Source organism: Dendropsophus ebraccatus, chromosome 3 (genome assembly GCF_027789765.1).
Source record: "Dendropsophus ebraccatus isolate aDenEbr1 chromosome 3, aDenEbr1.pat, whole genome shotgun sequence".
Taxonomy (NCBI): Eukaryota; Metazoa; Chordata; class Amphibia; order Anura; family Hylidae; genus Dendropsophus; species Dendropsophus ebraccatus.
In genome coordinates, this window is record NC_091456.1 from 99,813,787 (window position 1) to 99,833,564 (window position 19,778).

Below are 19,778 nucleotides of genomic sequence, written 5' to 3' on the forward strand. Positions count from 1 at the left end.
GGGGAGTAGTAGTACAGGTATAGATGGGGGTGTAGTAGTAGTACAGGTATAGATGGGGGTGTAGTAGTACTACAGGTACAGATGAGGGGTGTAGTAGTAGTACAGGTATGGATGAGGGGAGTAGTAGTACAGGTATAGATTAGGGGTGTAGTAGTAGTACAGGTATAGATGAGGGGTGTAGTAGTAGTAGTACAGGTATAGATGAGGGGTGTAGTAATAGTACAGGTATAGATGAGGGGTGTAGTATTACAGGTATAGATGGGGGTGTAGTAGTACTACAGGTACAGATGAGGGGTGTAGTAGTACAGGTATAGATGAGGGGAGTAGTAGTAGTACAGGTATAGATGAGGGGTGTAGTAGTAGTAGTAGTACAGGTATAGATGAGGGGTGTAGTAATAGTAGTACAGGTATAGATGAGGGGTGTAGTAATAGTAGTACAGGTATAGATGAGGGGTGTAGTATTACAGGTATAGATGGGGGTGTAGTAGTACTACAGGTACAGATGAGGGGTGTAGTAGTAGTACAGGTATGGATGAGGGGAGTAGTAGTACAGGTATAGATGGGGGTGTAGTAGTAGTACAGGTATAGATGGGGGTGTAGTAGTACTACAGGTACAGATGAGGGGTGTAGTAGTACTACAGGTATAGATGAGGGGTGTAGTAGTAGTATAGGTATAGATGAGGGGTGTAGTAGTAGTACAGGTATAGATGAGGGGTGTAGTAGTAGTACAGGTATAGATGAGGGGTGTAATAGTACAGGTATAGATGAGGGGTGTAGTCGTAGTAGTACAGGTATAGATGAGGGGTGCAGTAGTACAGGAACAGATGAGTGTGGTAGTAGTACAGGTATAGATGAGGGGTGTAGTAGTAGTACAGGTATGGATGAGGGGAGTAGTAGTACAGGTATAGATGGGGGTGTAGTAGTAGTACAGGTATAGATGGGGGTGTAGTAGTACTACAGGTACAGATGAGGGGTGTAGTAGTAGTATAGGTATAGATGAGGGGTGTAGTAGTAGTATAGGTATAGATGAGGGGTGTAGTAGTAGTAGTATAGGTATAGATGAGGGGTGTAGTAGTAGTACAGGTATAGATGAGGGGTGTAGTAGTAGTACAGGTATAGATGAGGGGTGTAGTAGTAGTACAGGTATAGATGAGGGGTGTAATAGTACAGGTATAGATGAGGGGTGTAGTAGTAGTACAGGTATAGATGAGGGGTGCAGTAGTACAGGAACAGATGAGTGTGGTAGTAGTACAGGTATAGATGAGGGGTGTAGTAGTAGTACAGGCATAGATGAGGGGTGTAGTAGTACAGGTATACATGGGGGTGTAGTAGTAGTACAGGTATAGATGAGGGGTATAGTAGTAGCACAGGTATAGATGAGGGGTGTAGTAGTAGTAAAGGTATAGATGAGGGGTGTAGTAGTAGTAAAGGTATAGATGAGGGGTGTAGTACAGGTACAGATGAGGAGTGTGGTAGTAGTACAGGTACAGATGAGCGGTGTAGTAATAGTAGTACAGGTATAGATGAGGGGTGTAGAGGTAATACAGGGACAGATGAGGGGTGTAGTACTACAAGAGCAGATGAGGGGTGTAGTAGTAGTACAGGTACAGATGAGGGGTGTAGTAGTACAGGTACAAATGAGGGGTGTAGTGGTAATACAGGTACAGATGAGGGGTGTAGTAGTAGCACAGGTACAGATGAGTGTGGTAGTAGTACAGGTACAAATGAGAGGTGTAGTAATAGTAGTACAGGTACAGATGAGGGGTGTAGTGGTAATACAGGTACAGATGAGGGGTGTAGTGGTAGTACAGGTACAGATGAGGGGTGTAGTGGTAGTACAGGTACAGATGAGGGGTGTAGTGGTAATACAGGTACAGATGAGGGGTGTAATTGTAGTACAGGTACAGATAAGGGGCAGGGGTGTAGTTAGGTGTCATGGGGTCCCATAGCAAAAACAACTGCATGGGGCCTCATAAAACCTTGGTGACTGGAAATGGGGCAGGAGGGCACATACCTCCTAGCCACACACGCCGCCGCAGGGACTGCAGGATAGAGTGACTGGGACAGAGAGATGGTAGCATCGCTGCGGCTACTAGAGGTGTACAGCTGGATGGGTGGGGAGCAGTGCAGACCCCCGGTCCCGCTGTACAGCTACAGTAACCACAGTGATGCTACCATCTCTGCTTTAGTCACCCTATCCTGCAGTCCCTGCGGCCTCCTCCTCCAGAGACTGGGGGGCGTGTGCGGCTAGGAGGGGAATGCGTGTACTCATCCAGCTATGGGGCGGGTCAACAGCAGGGCAGAGAACACTGCTGGGCGCTCTCCCTCCCCAAACTCTGCTTCAGCAGCTGAGCCCGCCAACAACACACCTGCCTGCTGCCCACATCCAATGAGCGATTAAGGGCCCTATTCCACAGTAACGATAATCGGCCGGATCGGACCCATTATGCCCGATTCGGCCGATTATCGTTCGGTGAAATAGAGAGAACGATCAGCCGATGATCGTGTCATTGGCTGATCGTTCATTTAGGGCCAGACCTAAAATCATCGTTCCCCCACCACGCATTGCTACGGTTGAATAGCGGTGCGCGGCAGGCGACCGGCGATTTGACAAGCAGCAGCATCATACATTACCTGTCCAGGCTTCTTCTCTGCGCGGTCTTCATCCCCGGGTCCCGCACGCTCTATCTTCAGAATGGGCGGTCAGCTGACGTAGCGCTCAGCCAATCACAGACCGGGACCGCCGCGACCTGTGATTGGCTGAGTGTGGCCTGTGAGCTGACTGGCCATTCTAAAGATAGAGCGCGTGGGACCCGGGGATGAAGACAGCGCGGAAAAGAAGCCTGGACAGGTAATGTATGATGCTGCAAGGACATCGGTAACGATGTCCCTCCAGCCCTCGCTCGACGATCATCGGGCCGTGGAATAGGCCCAGTAAACAAGCGGGGATCTAGCAGGTCGCCGCTCGTTTACATCGTTGATCGGGCCCTCCTCGGCCCGTGAAATAGGACCCTAAGAAAAATCGATTTAAAAAAAAATAAAAAATCTAATCGATTAGCAAAATCTTGGCAGATTAATCAAATTAATTCTTTTAATTGCCCTGGCATACTGTAAAGAAAAAAAGACAAACAGCAAAATATTTTTTTATTCAAATAAAAAACACCCCCACACTTCTCATTGACCGTTGTATTAAACCAAAACATCGATCTAGTCCACGGAATATGGAATCTCTGGATATAGAGATCTGAAAAACAAAGAGGAGAGAGACAAAAAAAAAATTATAAAAATTGGAGGCAAAGAGGAGCCAATAAAATATATCTGGCACAGAGGAGGGCCTTAAACTGATTGGGGGCACAGAGGGGGTGGGCCTAAAACTGATTGGGGGCACAGAGGGGGTGGGCCTAAAACTGAAGTCAGATATGCCCACTCCCCCATAGCCAAATACATGTGCCTACATGTCCCCCTGGAGCCATATAGCCCCCCCCCCATATAGCTTTATGCCCCCTCTGTACCCCAGTTAGTTTTACACCAAATCTGTTCCCCACACTTAGTTTTATGCCCCCCAATCAGTTTTAGCCCTCTCTGTGCTCCCAATCATATTTATGCCCTCCTCTGACACATATTTTATTGGCCCCTCTGTACCCCCAATTAGTTGTTTTATGCCCCCTCTGTGCCCCCAATCAGTTTTAACCCCTCCCCCCCCCCTCTATGCCCCAATCAGATTTATGTCCACCTCTGTGCCAGAAATCTTTTATTGGCCCCTCTGTGTCGCCAATTAGTTGTTTTAAGCTCCCCTCTCTGTGCCCCCAATCAGTTTTAACCCCCCTCCCCCCCTCTGTGCCCCCAATAGGGGGCTCCCTACACCTCATCCTCTGCGCGCTCTCCTCTCCCGGCACCTCATCCTCTGCGCGCTCTCCTCTCCCGGCACCTCATCCTCTGCGCGCTCTCCTCTCCCGGCACCTCATCCTCTGCGCGCTCTCAACACCATTACTACAGACCCCACAGACCATCGCAAAACACCATTACTACAGACCCCAGACCCCGCAGACCATCGCACAACACCATTACTACAGACCATCGCATATCATTACTACAGACCCCTGACTCTGCAGACCATCACATATCATTACTATAGACCCCTGACTCTGCAGACCATCACACATCATTACTATAGTCCCCTGACTCTGCAGACCATCACACATCATTACTATAGTCCCCTGACTCTGCAGACCATCACACATCATTACTATAGTCCCCTGACTCTGCAGACCATCACACATCATTACTATAGTCCCCTGACTCTGCAGACCATCACACAACACATTACTACAGACCCCTGACTCTGCATATCATTACTATAAACCCCTGCTCTGCAGACCATCGCATATCATTTCTATAGCCCCCTGACCCTGCAGACCATTGCACAACACATTACTACAGACCCGGCAAAACTTTATAAAAAAAAGTCCCCCTGAGAGTAGCTTACCAATTCCAATGGCCAGAAACTGTCTCACACGGCCATTACTGTAGTCTCCTGCCTCACAGAAAGCCCGGGACACAGACAGAACCTGCAGCAACACAGTCCTGACTGACCCTGACCGGCTGCTTTCTCACTACTGCTCAGAAAGGCCGGGAAAAATTAAGCTCCTCCCACACAAGTCACATGACCTTGTGACATCACAAGATCCTTATGGCTCATGGACTTTAGCCGCTATCGTAGTGAGGGAGCCGAGCCCACATCTACGTCTGATAGAAGATTCTTATTCGCATCAGTGAAAGTAATCACAGACCCTGCAGCTGTTTCCCCTCACAGTCACCTTGTTTCACCCTTGTGTGCCCCATCACTTTCTGTTGTTTAACCTTTAGCTACTATACCATTTACTGAGTATTTTAATTTTCATGGATCCATAGTACTAATTTTCTCCTTGAAAGGGCAACTTTTCAATAAACTAGCATTGCATTGACCTCTGTGGATGTTGCATATTCTACATACACTTCTATTTTTTATTCAGAGCGCTTACTGTGTTCTCAGGCTTAGTCACATGACCACTCTGCCTGTGTTTTTTTTTATTTTCTGTGATGTCACTGTTTCCTGTTCCTGCCAGTGAGGGAACAGTGAGTCATCAGGTGGGTGGAGTTATGCCTTCACATTGATTTAGCCACACCCCTGTAGGAGGAGCTAACATCAGAGCCCAGTAGAAACTGCAGGAGTAATGGCAGCATGACATAAAGTAAGGAGACCAGGAGCTTTTGTGGGCACAGAGGTTAGCCATGTTGTGGGGAGGCACAGAGGTTAGCCATGTTGTGGGGAGGCACAGAGGTTAGCCATGTTGTGGGGAGGCACAGAGGTTAGCCATGTTGTGGGGAGGCACAGAGGTTAGCCATGTTGTGGGGGGCACAGAGGTTAGCCATGTTGGTGGGGGGCACAGAGGTTAGCCATGTTGGTGGGGGGCACAGAGGTTAGCCATGTTGGTGGGGGGCACAGAGGTTAGCCATGTTGGTGGGGGGCACAGAGGTTAGCCATGTTGGTGGGGGGCACAGAGGTTAGCCATGTTGGTGGGGGGCACAGAGGTTAGCCATGTTGGTGGGGGGCACAGAGGTTAGCCATGTTGTGGGGGGCACAGAGGTTAGCCATGTGGTGGGGGGCACAGAGGTTAGCCATGTTGTGGGGGGCACAGAGGTTAGCCATGTTGGTGGGGGGCACAGAGGTTAGCCATGTTGGTGGGGGGCACAGAGGTTAGCCATGTTGGTGGGGGGCACAGAGGTTAGCCATGTTGGTGGGGGGCACAGAGGTTAGCCATGTTGGTGGGGGGCACAGAGGTTAGCCATGTTGGTGGGGGGCACAGAGGTTAGCCATGTTGGTGGGGGGCACAGAGGTTAGCCATGTTGGTGGGGGGCACAGAGGTTAGCCATGTTGGTGGGGGGCACAGAGGTTAGCCATGTTGGTGGGGGGCACAGAGGTTAGCCATGTTGGTGGGGGGCACAGAGGTTAGCCATGTTGGTGGGGGGCACAGAAGTTAGCCATGTTGTGGGGGGCACAGAAGTTAGCCATGTTGTGGGGGGCACAGAAGTTAGCCATGTTGTGGGGAGGCACAGAAGTTAGCCATGTTGTGGGGAGGCACAGAGGTTAGCCATGTTGTGGGGGGGCACAGAGGTTAGCCATGTTGCTTTGTAGTTTTGGAGTCCTGGGATAACAGCTGCCTCTATGTCAGCCCCCTCCCCCATGTTTGCATGTATTTTATCACACACTCCAGAACATTGTGAGCTCCATTGGGGACAGTGACCAGAATTAGTGACTACAATCCTGTACAACACTGCAGAATAGGTTGGAGCTATATAAATAAAGGATCAATATTGTTATTACTGATCTGTAAAGATGTACAGTGTGAGGGCAGTGCTGCTGCTGTCTGTAATATGGAGAGGAGAGATGCTACCTCCCCTCATGTAACTCACCATTCTATCTATTTCTTGCTGAGGTAAACCTGCAGAAGAATGCTGCCTCATAGAACCCCACCCACCTGTAGTGTATGTGTAATCCAGGACTAAAACTCCTAACATGTATGTGTGTGCTGGGGTTTGTAGTCCTATAATCAGTAGTGGATTATAATAGGGGCGTTTCGGGCGGCAGCCCGGGGCCCTGAGCTCCTGGGGGGCCCATGACCACCCAAAAAGACTTATACTTTCAGTGTTGTACTGTCTCCTGGCTACACTTCCGCCATGATTTGCAAAAAAATCACAGTTTTTTTTAATGGCAATTTTGGACAAATCAGGACATCATGACATTATCTGTCCTGTACTATGAACGCCAGGCTAGTGCTGCCATAGTTACAGTGGGGTGGGGGGCCCAGGCTTGGTGAACAGCCCGGGGCCTATGGTAAAGTTAATCTGCCCCTGCTTATAATAGATGGGAAAAAAACTAGTTTCTTTGATAATATAAGTAATTGGCAGACACTGAGCCACCATGCTACTGAAAAAACACTTGTAGGAAGACAAACATTTTCCTAAATGTGGGTATAGCTATAGACAGAGAGGAGATGGTGGAGCTATATGGTTGCAGAGCTGTGATGTCACTGCTGACCCCTATGACCTGGAAGTTCTTTATGTAAACAAACACAAATCCAAAAAGCAGCAACAGAGGAGGCCAGGGACACAGAGGAGAAAAAAGGTTAGAAAAACAACTAAGGGAAATTACAAATTATTCCCATTTCCAATAAGAAAAAAGTGTTGAAAAACCTCTTAAACGACCAGAGACAATTTTCATATCTAACCTGTCTCACTATGTGGTTATAGCTGTGTGATGCTTTAACCCGTTAACGACAAAGGGCGTATAGGTACGCCCTATTGCCGGTAAGGGCGTTCAGAGCGGGGCCGCACGGCGACCCCGCTCTGAACCGCGGCGGTCCCGGGTGCCGCTTGTAGCCCGGGACCGTAGGTATTAGCGGGCACGGTCCGATCGCCGTACCCGCTAATACAGTAATCAGATGCAGCTGTCAAACATGACAGCTGCATCCGATTACCGGATCCAGCGTCTCCCTGGTGTCTAGTGGCGGAGATCGCTCCTCCGGGATGTTATCCCGGAGGAGCGATCTCCGTTTCTAAAGCCGGCCGGGGACCGCTCCAAGATGGCGCCTTCCCCGGCTCGGCACTCGTTTACTTCCGGCTGCAGCAGCCGGAAGTAAACGAGTGCCTATCTCATGGATCTCTGCAGCATATCTATGCTGCAGAGATCTCAATGAGAGATCAAAGTGTATATACTAGAAGTCCCCTAGGGGGGCTTCTAGTATATGTGTAAAAAAAAAATATATAGTGTTGTTGTCAATAAAAAGCCCCCTCCCCTAATAAAAGTCTGGATCACCTCCCTTTTCCCAGGTTATAAATAAAAGTAAACAAATAAATACATAAACAAACATGTTTGCTATCGCCGCGTGCGTAATCGCCCGAACTATTAATTAATCACATTCCTGATCTCGTACGGTGAACGGGGTAAGCGCAAAAAAATCCCAAAGTGCAAAATTGCGCATTTTTGGTCGCATCAAATCCAGAAAAATTGTAATAAAAAGCGATCAAAAAGTCGTATATGCGCAATCAAGGTACCGATAGAAAGAACACATCATGGCGCAAAGAATGACACCTGACACAGCCCCATAGACCAAAGGATAAAAGCGCTATAAGCCTGGGAATGGAGCGGTTTTAAGTGACGTATATTTGTTGTCAATGGTTTGAATTTTTTACAGGCCATCAGATACAATATAAGTTATACATGTTATATATCGTTTTAATGGTAACGACTTGAGGAACGTGCATAACAAGTCAATTTTACCCCAGGGCGAATGGTGTAAAAACACATTTCCCCCAAATAAACAAAATGCGTTTTTTTTTCAATTTCACCACACTTTAAATTTTTTTCTGGTTTCGCAGTGTACTTTATGCAAAAATTCAGCCTGTCATTGCAAAGTACAATTAGTGACGCAAAAAATAAGGGCTCATGTGGGTTTCTAAGTGGAAAAATGCAAGTGCTATGGCCTTTGATGCACAAGGAGGAAAAAACGAAAACGCAAAAATCGCCTGTCAGCTGAGTTGTATCGGGCGATCTATAGGCGCTCTGTACGAAGCAGGAAAGGAATCTCTCCTGCCTCACACAGAGCGCCTGTCAGCTGAGGATAGCTGCTTGAAAAAGGTGCCGAAATCGGGTCCAGCGATGCAACAGGCTTACATCAGGGGGTGAGTGATCTGTATATTGTAATGTTTACACAGGGTCGGGGGACGCGGCCGGGAGGGGTCCGCAATCATTACAGAGAGGGGGGGGGGGCGCAATCATTACACAGGGAGGGGGGACGCGGCCGGGGGGTCCGCAATGATTTACAGAGAGAGGGGGGCCGGGGCTGAGGGGTCCGCAATCATTACACAGGGAGGGGGGCGGGAGGATTGAGGTGATTACACTGACAGGCCAGCTCTGAAACAGGGCGTCATGTGACGTCCCGTGCTCAGGGAGAGCCGTTTGTAAGGCTCTGAAGCCTGCTAAGTGAATAACTAACTAGAGGCCGGCTGAGTCGGCAAGTCAGCACTCTTCCGGTTCGGTGACTTCACAGGACCACGTGACTCATGTAAAAATTGCGAGAAAGAGACAAAATTCGTAATAGAAACTAATGAGACAAATTAATTTTATTACAAGACTAATCTGTAGAGTAAATGTCAAAATATCCTGGAATACCCCTTTAAGGGGTTAAGGACAGAGCCTGAAATGGACTTAATGACAGAGACAAATTTTATGAAAATGACCTGTGTCACTTTAGTCATTAATAACTTCGGGATGCTTTTACCTATACGGCTGATTCTGAGATTGTTTTCTCGTGACATATTGTACTTTACATTTCTGGTAAAATGGAGTCGATATTTATAACTAATATTTATGAAAAAAACCCAAATAATGTGAAAAATTTAAAAAAAAATGCATTTTTCCAACTTTGAAATTTTTTTGCTTATACAGAAAGTGGTTATACCACATAAATTATATATTAAATAGCATTATCAACATGTCTACTTTATGTTGGCGGCATTTATTAAACGATCTTTCATTTTTTTTAGACAATAGAAAGCTTAAAACATTAGCAGCAAATTTCCAAATTTTCAGTAAAATTTCAAAATCAGATATTTTTAGGGACCTGTTCAGGTTTAGGCTGGGTTCACACTTTGTATATTTGAGGCTGTATTTGTGAGGCTGTATAGCAACCAAAACCAGGAGTGGATTGAAAACACAGAAAGGCTCTGTTCACATAATGTTGTAATTGAGTGGATGGCCATCATTTAATGGCAAATATTTGCTGTTATTTTAAAACAACGGCTGTGGTATTGAAATAATGGCCGTTATTTACTGTTATATGGCGGCCATCCACTCAATTTCAACATTGTGTGAACAGATCCTTTCTGTGTTTTCAATCCACTCCTGGTTTTGGTTGCTATGAGGACCTGACATGAGGACCAAATACTGCCTGAAATATACATAGTGTGAACCCAGCATAAAGTGTATTTGAGGGGCCTGTATGTTAGAAAGCCCCACAAAGCACCCCATTTCAGAAACTGCACCCCCCAAACTCTGCAAAAGCACATCCAGAAAGTGTTTTTAACCCTTTAGGAGAGTCACAGAAATAAAAGCTAAGTGTGTAAGAAATTTGAAAATTGTAATTTTCTGTGCAGAGATTTTATTGTAATCCAATATTTTTCATATTTATAAACTTATTACCAGAGAAATTCACCCCAATGTAACAAGGAATGTAACAAGGGGTGCGGTGAGCATCTGGACCCCACAGGTGCTTCACAGATTTTCAGAACAATGTGGCATGAAAAAAGAAAAATGTATTTTTTACACTATAAAATTGTTCTAGCCTTCAATTTTTCATTTTGACAATGGGATAAAAAGGAAAAAAAACCACAAAGCGTGTAGCGCAGTTTCTCCCGAGTACAGAAATACCCCACATGTGGACCTAAAGCGCAATTTGGGTGCAGGGCGAGCCTCCAAAGGGAAGGAGCGCCATTTGGCCTTTGAGAGCTGGATTTTACTGGAATGGATTTCAAGGGCCATGTCGCATTTACAGAGCCCTCGTGCTGCCCAAACACTGGAAACCCCCCACAAGTGAACCCATTCTGGAAACAACACCCCTCAAGGAATCTAACAAGGGGTGCAGGGAGCATATGACCCCACTGGTGACGGGCACAAATGTGGAACAATGTTACGTGAAAAGGAAATTTTTTCACTTTCACGGCACAAATGTGCCCGTCCATATCCTCACTGCACCCCTTAGATTCCTTGAGGGGTGTAGTTTCCAGAATGGGGTCACTTGTGGGGGGTTTCCAGTGTTTTGGCAGCACGAGGGCTCTGTAAATGCGACATGGCGTTCATCATCCATTCTGGCCGAATCCAGCCTCCAAAATCCAAATGGCGCTCCTTCCCTTCGGAGGCCTGCCCTGCGCCCACATGGCGCTTTATGTCCACATGTGGGGTATTTACGGACTCGGGGGAAATTGCTCTACACATTTTGTGTGTTTTTTTTCTTTTTTAACCCCTTGTGAAAATGAAAAATTTAAGGCTAAACCAACATTATAGTGTAAAAAATGTAATATTTCATTTTCACGCCACATTGTTCCACATTTGTGCCCGTCACCAGTGGGGTCCATATGCTCACTACACCCCTTGTTACATTCCCTAAGGGGTGTAGTTTCCATAATGGGGTCACTTGTGGGGGGTTTCAACGGTCTTGGCAACACAGGGGCCTTTTAAATGCAACATGGCCCTCGAAATCCATTCCATTCCAAATCCAGCCTCCAAAAACCAAATGGTGCTCCTTCCCTTTTGAGGCTTACCCTGCACCCGCATGGCGCTTTATGTCCACCCTGGGGGCAATCTTTATACGGGGACTGGTATATGGGGTATGTAAATGTGTTCTGGTGTAGTGTAAAACTTTATTTTGTGTAGTGTGGTGTAATGTAATGTAGTGTATGTGGTGTAGTGTTATTTTACGTTTTTTTTTACAGTAACAAAAAATATACCTACGCCAAAAAAGAAGCTGCTGATAAATGCCGCACTTATGTGCGGCACTTATCAGCAGACAGTGGCGGTAGGATATAGGGGGGAAAAACGCCCCTACACCAAAAAGGAGGAGTTGCTGATCAGCGGCGCACTTACGTGCGATGCTGATCAGCACTCAGCGGCGTTAGGGCGATTAAAAAGGAAAAAAAAAAATTGGGAAAAAAACCAAAAACTTTTTACCCCAAAGCAAATGATCAGTGTATAATATACACTGATCAGCCGCTAGGGGGCAGTAGAATGGAGCTGGCGGAGATGGCCGAAGATGGGGGCGACGGAAAAGACAGAAGAGCCGAAGATTCTCGACGAAGACCTAACGAAGACCGAACGAACCCGGAAGTGGCGGCGACGAGGAGAAGAGGACGCGCGGGACCGCGAATCTTCGTTCCGGAGGCCAGGATCAGGTGAGTATGGTACACCTGCACCACACACACCTGTTCTGCACCCCTCAGCTACCTAGCTGAGGGGTGCAGAACTCGGCCGGGCGTTTTTTAACTGTTAGATCGCCGTGATGGGCCGGCCGGTACTGGCCGGCCTATCACATCGATCGTGGGGGTGGCACCGGCGCCATCTTTGTTGGGGACACTAATGGCGATTGGTGCTGTCCCGGACAGCACCAATCGCCATTGCTTTCCGGGTCACTTGGTCACCGATGACCCGGAAAGCTGTATTCAGCTGCTATCAGCTGATCTGTATTGATCAGCCGATAGCAGCGATCGTCGGCACGGGGGGGTTAATCACCCCCCGTGCCGACGAGCAGAGATGGCCTGCTATACATTAAACATTGGGCGTACATTTACGCCCTGGTGCGTTAAGTACCAGGCTGTGAGGGCGTAAATTTACGCCCGATGTCCTTAAGGGGTTAACTTATCTAGGCGATTCTAAGAGTTTTTTTCAATGAAAAAAATAATATTTTTTAAACACCATATGGGGGATGGGGGAGGTTAATCAAACATGGTGTAAATAATAAATGTAGACCTAAAATTGTTGGCAAAGATTATGACCAATAGATTGGCAGACATCCTACCATCACTAATAGGCAGCCATCAAGTTGGCTTTATAAAAGGACGTTCTGGTGTCACTAATATAAGAACGGTACTAGCGGCCCAGTCTGGTGTCCAATCTGGGGGTCGTTCCAGCCACTCTCCAGGTCTGTTGGCAATTGACGCCGAAAAGGCTTTTGATAATATCAGCTGGGAGTGGCTGGACATGACCTTAACAAAATTTGGTATCACAGGTCAATTCAAAGATTTTATTTCCACAATATACACATCTCCGAAAGCTAGAATTCATACCACGGGTTTCCTTTCAGATAGCTTTCCCTTACAAAAAGGTACCAGACAGGGTTGCCCCCTATCCCCTCTATTGTTCAATTTGGCGATGGAGCCTCTTGCTAGATATCTTATTTCTTCTGACTTTTTCTCAGGCATACGGGTTGGTTCCCAAGTCATCAAAGTTACATGCTTTGCTGATGATACTTTAATATATTTAGATAACCTAGATCTACATGTTCCTGCAGTATTAGATGCCTTAAATTTTTTTGGTTCCTTCTCTGGGTATAGAATCAATATACATAAAAGTCAACTTCTTTACCTAACTCCACATAAGAGGTTTACTTCGGATCCTGCGGGGGTCTCCATCGCTAAATCCTATATTACTTATCTTGGAATCCAGATTGGCAGAACTCCCTCCTCACTATATTCCCTGAACTATCACCCTATAATTAAGAGAATAAAACAAGATCTCCAGAGATGGGAATCTCTACCATTGTCAATTCTAGGCGGTACCCACTTAATCAAAATGATGTGTTTTGGAAAACTGTTATATCCAATGCAAACAATACCCCTTTTACTCAAACATTCTGACGTTTCCCTACTCCAATCATATTTCACTAAATTTATTTGGCAATCAAAGAGACCTCGTATTGCCTATTCCACTCTCTGTCTCCCTACTTCTAAAGGTGGCGTTCAATGCCCAGATATTAGATTATATAATTTAGCTGCTCTCTTTCGCCATGCTAAAGATTGGATTATGGACACGTCCTATTTCTCCAATATTTTAATTGAGAAAGCTTTAGCAGCACCTTGGCCTTTACCCACCCTGCTACATGCTAAATTACCAGAACTACCCCCAGAAATTAAGAGAAGTGTTATCTTTAAAGACACCATTGCCACATGGAAGGCGATACGAAAATTATACGGTTTACCCTTTTGCCTATAGAAAAGATTTCCTCTGTGGCATTCACCACTTTACCCACCTGACTCAGACAAATTTGACTACTCGGAGTGGCAGAGTGCACATGTTTCTTCTGTTGGGCATCTGCTGGATACTAATTCCAACACTTTCTTATCATGGGATATCGTCAGAACACGATTTAAATTGTCTTCATTTAATTTACCTCAATACGATTCTATAATTGAATTTCTTACTTCCAGAGTACGGGACATAGCAGAAGCAGAAAGTGATATAGAATTTGATAATCTATTCCCAACACCACTGGTTCATAATTCTTTATCACATACATATGGAGAACTTAGATCACGCTCTCAAAAGAATTTATCTAGACACATTTTTTTTAAAAAATGGTCCTCCGTAATTTTTTCAGAGGATCTGACCCAACAAATATTCAGAGGATCTCAACTAGTGCATTCTGCCACTCCTAATGTGGTTCTACGTGAAATACATTTCCGCTTTATACACAAGGCTATATATGCCTTTAATATTCCTTTTTCCAACTCCCACACTTCTCACATAAACAGTTGCCCGAAATGTTCACTTCCTAAAGCAGACTTGTTTCATTGTGCCTGGGCCTGCACGCGAGTGCAGGAATTTTGGGACTCTGTGCGGCTCTATATTTTGTCCACTTGGGGCCATGCCATACCACTTCTCCCTCTTAGTTATCTTTTTCATTTTATTGATATAGACTCTACTACTCCCTCTCCTAAATTACTTACTTTAAAGGAATTCATTTAACTCTATTAGTTTCCCTGAAATGTTTATTAAGACACTGGATACTGGATACTCTACCAGACATTTCTGAGGTAATCTCCGCTCTGAAGGAGATCTTTCACTGGGAACTTTTGGATGTATTGCGCACCAAAGAAAAATCAACAAAAACATTTATGTCCAAATGGACACAATTTCTAATTCATGATTTTACTATAGAAGAGAGAGACTCTGTCATTAATCAATTTAAGGACACTGATTGGTATTGCATGGCCGCCCAAAAGGGAACTCTGGGAGCACTCCAAATATCTTAAGCTTTTCCCTTTCTCTGTTAAAGACAATTCTCTCCATTCTATTGGTAGCATATTTGAATATCTGACATCTATACCATGTTTTAAGGTGATATTATAAATTACTGTTTTTCTACCTATGCTTTTGGTAAGACTACGTTGTATTGTATATGATAATATGTCTTTTAACCCCTTAACGACATCGGGCGTAAATTTACGCCCTGATGCCGGTAAGGGAGTTCAGAGCGGGGCCGCGCGGCGGCCCCGCTCTGAACCGCGCCGGTCCCGGGTGCCGCGTGTAGCCCGGGACCGTAGGTATTAGCGGGCACGGTCCGATCGCCGTGCCCGCTAATACAGTAATCGGATGCAGCTGTCAAAGTTGACAGCTGCATCCGATTACCGGACGCAGCGTCATCCCTGGTGTCTAGTGGGGAGATCGCTCCTCCGGGATGTTATCCCGGAGGAGCGATCTCCGCAAATGAAGCCGGCCGGGGACCGCTCCAAGATGGCGCCGTCCCCGGCTCGGCACTCGTTTACTTCCGGCTGCAGCAGCCGGAAGTAAACGAGTGCCTATCTCATGGATCTCTGCAGCATATCTATGCTGCAGAGATCTCAATGAGAGATCAAAGCACTTATACTAGAAGTCCCCTAGGGGGGCTTCTAGTATAAGTGTAAAAGTAAAAAAAAAAGTATTGTTAATAGTAAAAAGCCCCCTCCCCTAATAAAAGTCTGAATCACCCCCCTTTTCCCAGGTTATAAATAAAAGTAAATAAATAAATACATAAACAAACATGTTTGCTATCGCCGCGTGCGTAATCGCCCGAACTATTAATTAATCACATTCCTGATCTCGCACGATAAATGGCGTCAGCGCAAAAAAATCCCAAAGTGCAAAATTGCGCATTTTTGGTCGCATCAAATCCAGAAAAATTGTAATAAAAAGCGATCAAAAAGTCGTATATGCGCAATCAAGGTACCGATAGAAAGATCACATCATGGCGCAAAAAATGACACCTCGCACAGCCCCATAGACCAAAGGATAAAAGCGCTATAAGCCTGGGAATGGAGCAATTTTAAGTGTTGTATATTTGTTGACAATGGTTTAAATTTTTTACAGGCCATCAGATACAATATAAGTTATACATGTTACATATCGTTTTAATCGTAACGACTTGAGGAACATATATAACAAGTCAGTTTTACCCCAGGGCGAATGGCGTAAAAACACATTTCCCCCAAATAAACAAAATGCGTTTTTTTTTTCAATTTCACCACACTTTGAATTTTTTTCTGGTTTCGCAGTGTACTTTATGGAAAAATTCAGCCTGTCATTGCAAAGTACAATTAGTGACGCAAAAAATAAGGGCTCATGTGGGTTTCTAGGTGGAAAAATGCAAGTGCTATGGCCTTTTATGCACAAGGAGGAAAAACCGAAAACGCAAAAATCGAAATTTGCTCTGTCCTTAAAGGGTTAAGGTTATTACAAAGGCTCATAGTATCTGTATGATATTGTAAACATACAATCCTTTGTTGCCTGTGAGCGACTTTCTTTTTGAATATGTAATGAATTTTCAATATGTATGTTCAAATATTACATAAGCCACTAATAAAATATTGTTTAAAAAAAAAAACATGGTGTAAAGTGAAACAGGCTCAGTAGCCCCTAGCAACCAATCAGATTCCACCTTTCATTCCTCACAGACTTTGGAAAATGAAAGGTGGAATCTGATTGGTTGCTAGGGACAACTGAGCCAGTTTCACTTTACACCATGTTTGATAAATCTCCCCCAATGTGTTTATCTCAGGGCTTTAGAGTAGGAGAGTTGTGTTGTTGCTGGATGATTGTATATGAAAAGCAGTGTAATATGAGGATATCCTGTGTAAGGGTATGTTCACGCTGAGAAAATGGGGCAGAATTCCACAGCAGAACTCTCCTGCTTCAGTGGCAGATGGCATCTCTATGGGAGAGCTCTAAATGTCAATTCTCTATGAGCCCTCCCATAGAGATGCCATCTGACACTGAAGTAGGTGGGATTCTCTGCTGCGGAATTCCGCCCCATTTGCTCAGTGTGAACATACCCTAATATAGAGAAGAAGAAGAAGCCATAAGTAGTGTAGCAGTAAATTCTGTCCCCAATGCGTTTTCTCTGTGGGAGAAGATTGTGTGTTTGTCTTGAGTGTGCTATAGCTGCAGCAGGCTGCATGTGTGTTTGAGAGAGAGGAAGAAATAAAAGCGGTTTTCCCTTTTCACCCTATGACAGCACCTCTGGAGAACGTCCATCCCCCTTCTCATGAGGTAGGAAACATCCGCCAGACTTTAGCTTTGAAAGAAGCAGGACCAAAGGACCAACCCCCTACTCCAGTTCTGCTTCTGATCTTCTGAGAAGAGGATGTGGAGGGTGTAGCTTCTCTGCACCCTCCATTAAGTCACCAGGGATCAGCTGAACTGTGGGCATCCGGTCCTATTGCAGAGTTGCAAACACAAAAAAATGCAACAGCTCACCGCAATAGCAAGATATAGACCCACTACAGACATGAAAATAGTTAAAAGCAGCCCCCCAACTGCCAAAAAAAACTTCCACAAAAATAATGAGGCTCTTGGTTACCATTTGAAAATGGTGTAAACTACCTCACCACGTTACGGTGGCCTCATAACTGGGCAGTCCTACACTGTACTATGGCCTCTCCATGGCATGAAATACGCCTATGCAGAGTTACCTGGACTCTTGGATTACCCAGCCTTAAAGGGGTATTCGCCCCAAAATTATTTTTGCATTAATACGCTGCCCACCCGTAGCTTTCCATCTTTCCAATATAAAGTTAGTATGGATTCTGCACAGTTTTGCTGTTATCCAGCTGCATTCACCCCCACGGATTGCATAGAATCATCAGACCTCAGTCCAACCCGACACGCTCCCTGCTCCTGGCCCCCACCCTCCGTGTCGGCATCACGTGTCCTCAGTCCCAGCACAGTGAAGTGACTGAGAACACTGATGCGGTGGCTGCTGTTACAGAGGGAGACAGTGATCAGCGCAGCTGGGACTGCATCCCTCTCTAACAGCAGCCACCTGGTCACCCCCAGCCCAGAGCTCACCCCGTGTCCAGAGCCTCCCGCACCGTCCAGCACTCACCCGCAGCACACAGCCCCCTGGCCCACCCGCGGCATCCCTCACTCACCCGCAGCACACAGCCCCCTGGCCCACAACCGACCGCCCCCCCCCATCACCCGTGGCATCCCTTACTCACCCGCAGCATAGCCTCCGCACTCACCCGCGGCCCCCCCCCCGCGGCAAGCTCCGCCCCCCGCAATCTCCCGCGACTAGCTCCGCCCCCAGCGATCACCCGCGACAAGCTCCGCCCCCCGCGACAAGCTCCGCCCCTCGCAATCGCCCGCATCACCAACAACTCAGCTCTGCTACATCGGCATCCCCAACTCACCTCTGCTACACCGGCGTCCCCGCCAACTCAGCTCTGCTACACCGGCATCCCCAACTCAGCTCTGCTACACCGGCGTCCCCGCCAACTCAGCTCTGCTACACCGGCGTCCCCGCCAACTCAGCTCTGCTACAGCGGCGTCCCCGCCAACTCAGCTCTGCTACATCGGCATCCTCAACTCACCTCTGCTACACCGGCGTCCCCGCCAACTCAGCTCTGCTACAGCGGCGTCCCCGCCAACTCAGCTCTGCTACAGCGGCGTCCCCGCCAACTCAGCTCTGCTACACCGGCGTCCCCGCCAACTCAGCTCTGCTACACCGGCGTCCCCGCCAACTCAGCTCTGCTACACCGGTGTCCCCGCCAACTCAGCTCTGCTACACCGGTGTCCCCGCCAACTCAGCTCTGCTACACCGGCGTCCCCGCCAACTCAGCTCTGCTACACCGGCGTCCCCGCCAACTCAGCTCTGCTACACCGGCGTCCCCGCCAACTCAGCTCTGCTACACCGGCGTCCCCGCCAACTCAGCTTTGCTACACCCGCGTCCCCGCCAACTCAGCTTTGCTACACCGTCCCCGCCAACTCAGCTCTGCTACACCGTCACTTCCAACTCAGCTTTGCTACACCAACACAGCCATCTCTACACTGTCTCCTTCATTGTCTCAGCTCTGCTACTTCACCATCATCAGGCATAAGCATTGCATGATGGGAAATGTAGTTTCCTATCTTGGATATAGACCATGTTTTAGAAAAAGTTGTAACTCAGGAACGGCAGCAGCTAGAAAGATGGGAGACGTCTCAAAATACTCAGGGGGCTTGGTGAGTAAGGCGAGCTAGGTTTGGGAGCATTACATTTTTTTAGCTCTTGGGGGGAATACCCCTTTAAGACCCTTAAAGGGGTATTCCCCCCCAAGAGCTAAAAAAATCCCAAACCTAGCTTGTCTTACTCATCAAGTCCCCTGAGTATTTTGAGCCGTCTCCCGTCTTTCTAGCTGCGTCCGTTTCATAGTTACAAGTTTTTTAAAACTGGCGCCGGCCAGAAAACTACATTTCTCATCATGCAATGCTTATGTCTAACTGGTACATGATGTAGCAGAGCTAATATGCAGTAGATATATCAGAGTTGAATGAGCGGCATAGCAGAGTTGAATGAGCGGCATAGCAGAGTTGAATGAGCGGCATAGCAGAGTTGAATGAGCGGCATAGCAGAGTTGAATGAGCGGCATAGCAGAGTTGAATGAGCGGCATAGCAGAGTTGAATGAGCGGCATAGCAGAGTTGAATGAGCGGCATAGCAGAGTTGAATGTGCGACCTAGCAGAGTTGAGTGTGCGACCTAGCAGAGTTGAGTGTGCGACCTAGCAGAGTTGAGTGTGCGACCTAGCAGAGTTGAGTGTGCGACCTAGCAGAGTTGAGTGTGCGACCTAGCAGAGTTGAGTGCGACCTAGCAGAGTTGAGTGTGCGACCTAGCAGAGCTGAATGAGCTGAATGAGCAGCATAGTTCATCAGTTCAGGTGCGGGGGGGGTGTGTC

The 19,778-nt window shown here is 46.8% G+C and overlaps 1 protein-coding gene across 1 annotated transcript in view; it reads left to right on the forward strand.

Moving 5' to 3' along the window:
- Window positions 1-5,172: 5,172 nt before the first annotated feature.
- LOC138785899 (mast cell protease 1A-like) overlaps window positions 5,173-19,778 on the forward strand; it is a 101,469-nt gene continuing 86,863 nt past the window's right edge. The window contains exon 1 of the mRNA XM_069962364.1: window positions 5,173-5,231. The gene's annotated coding sequence lies outside the window, so the exon portion shown is untranslated. The remainder of the gene's footprint in view (window positions 5,232-19,778) is intronic.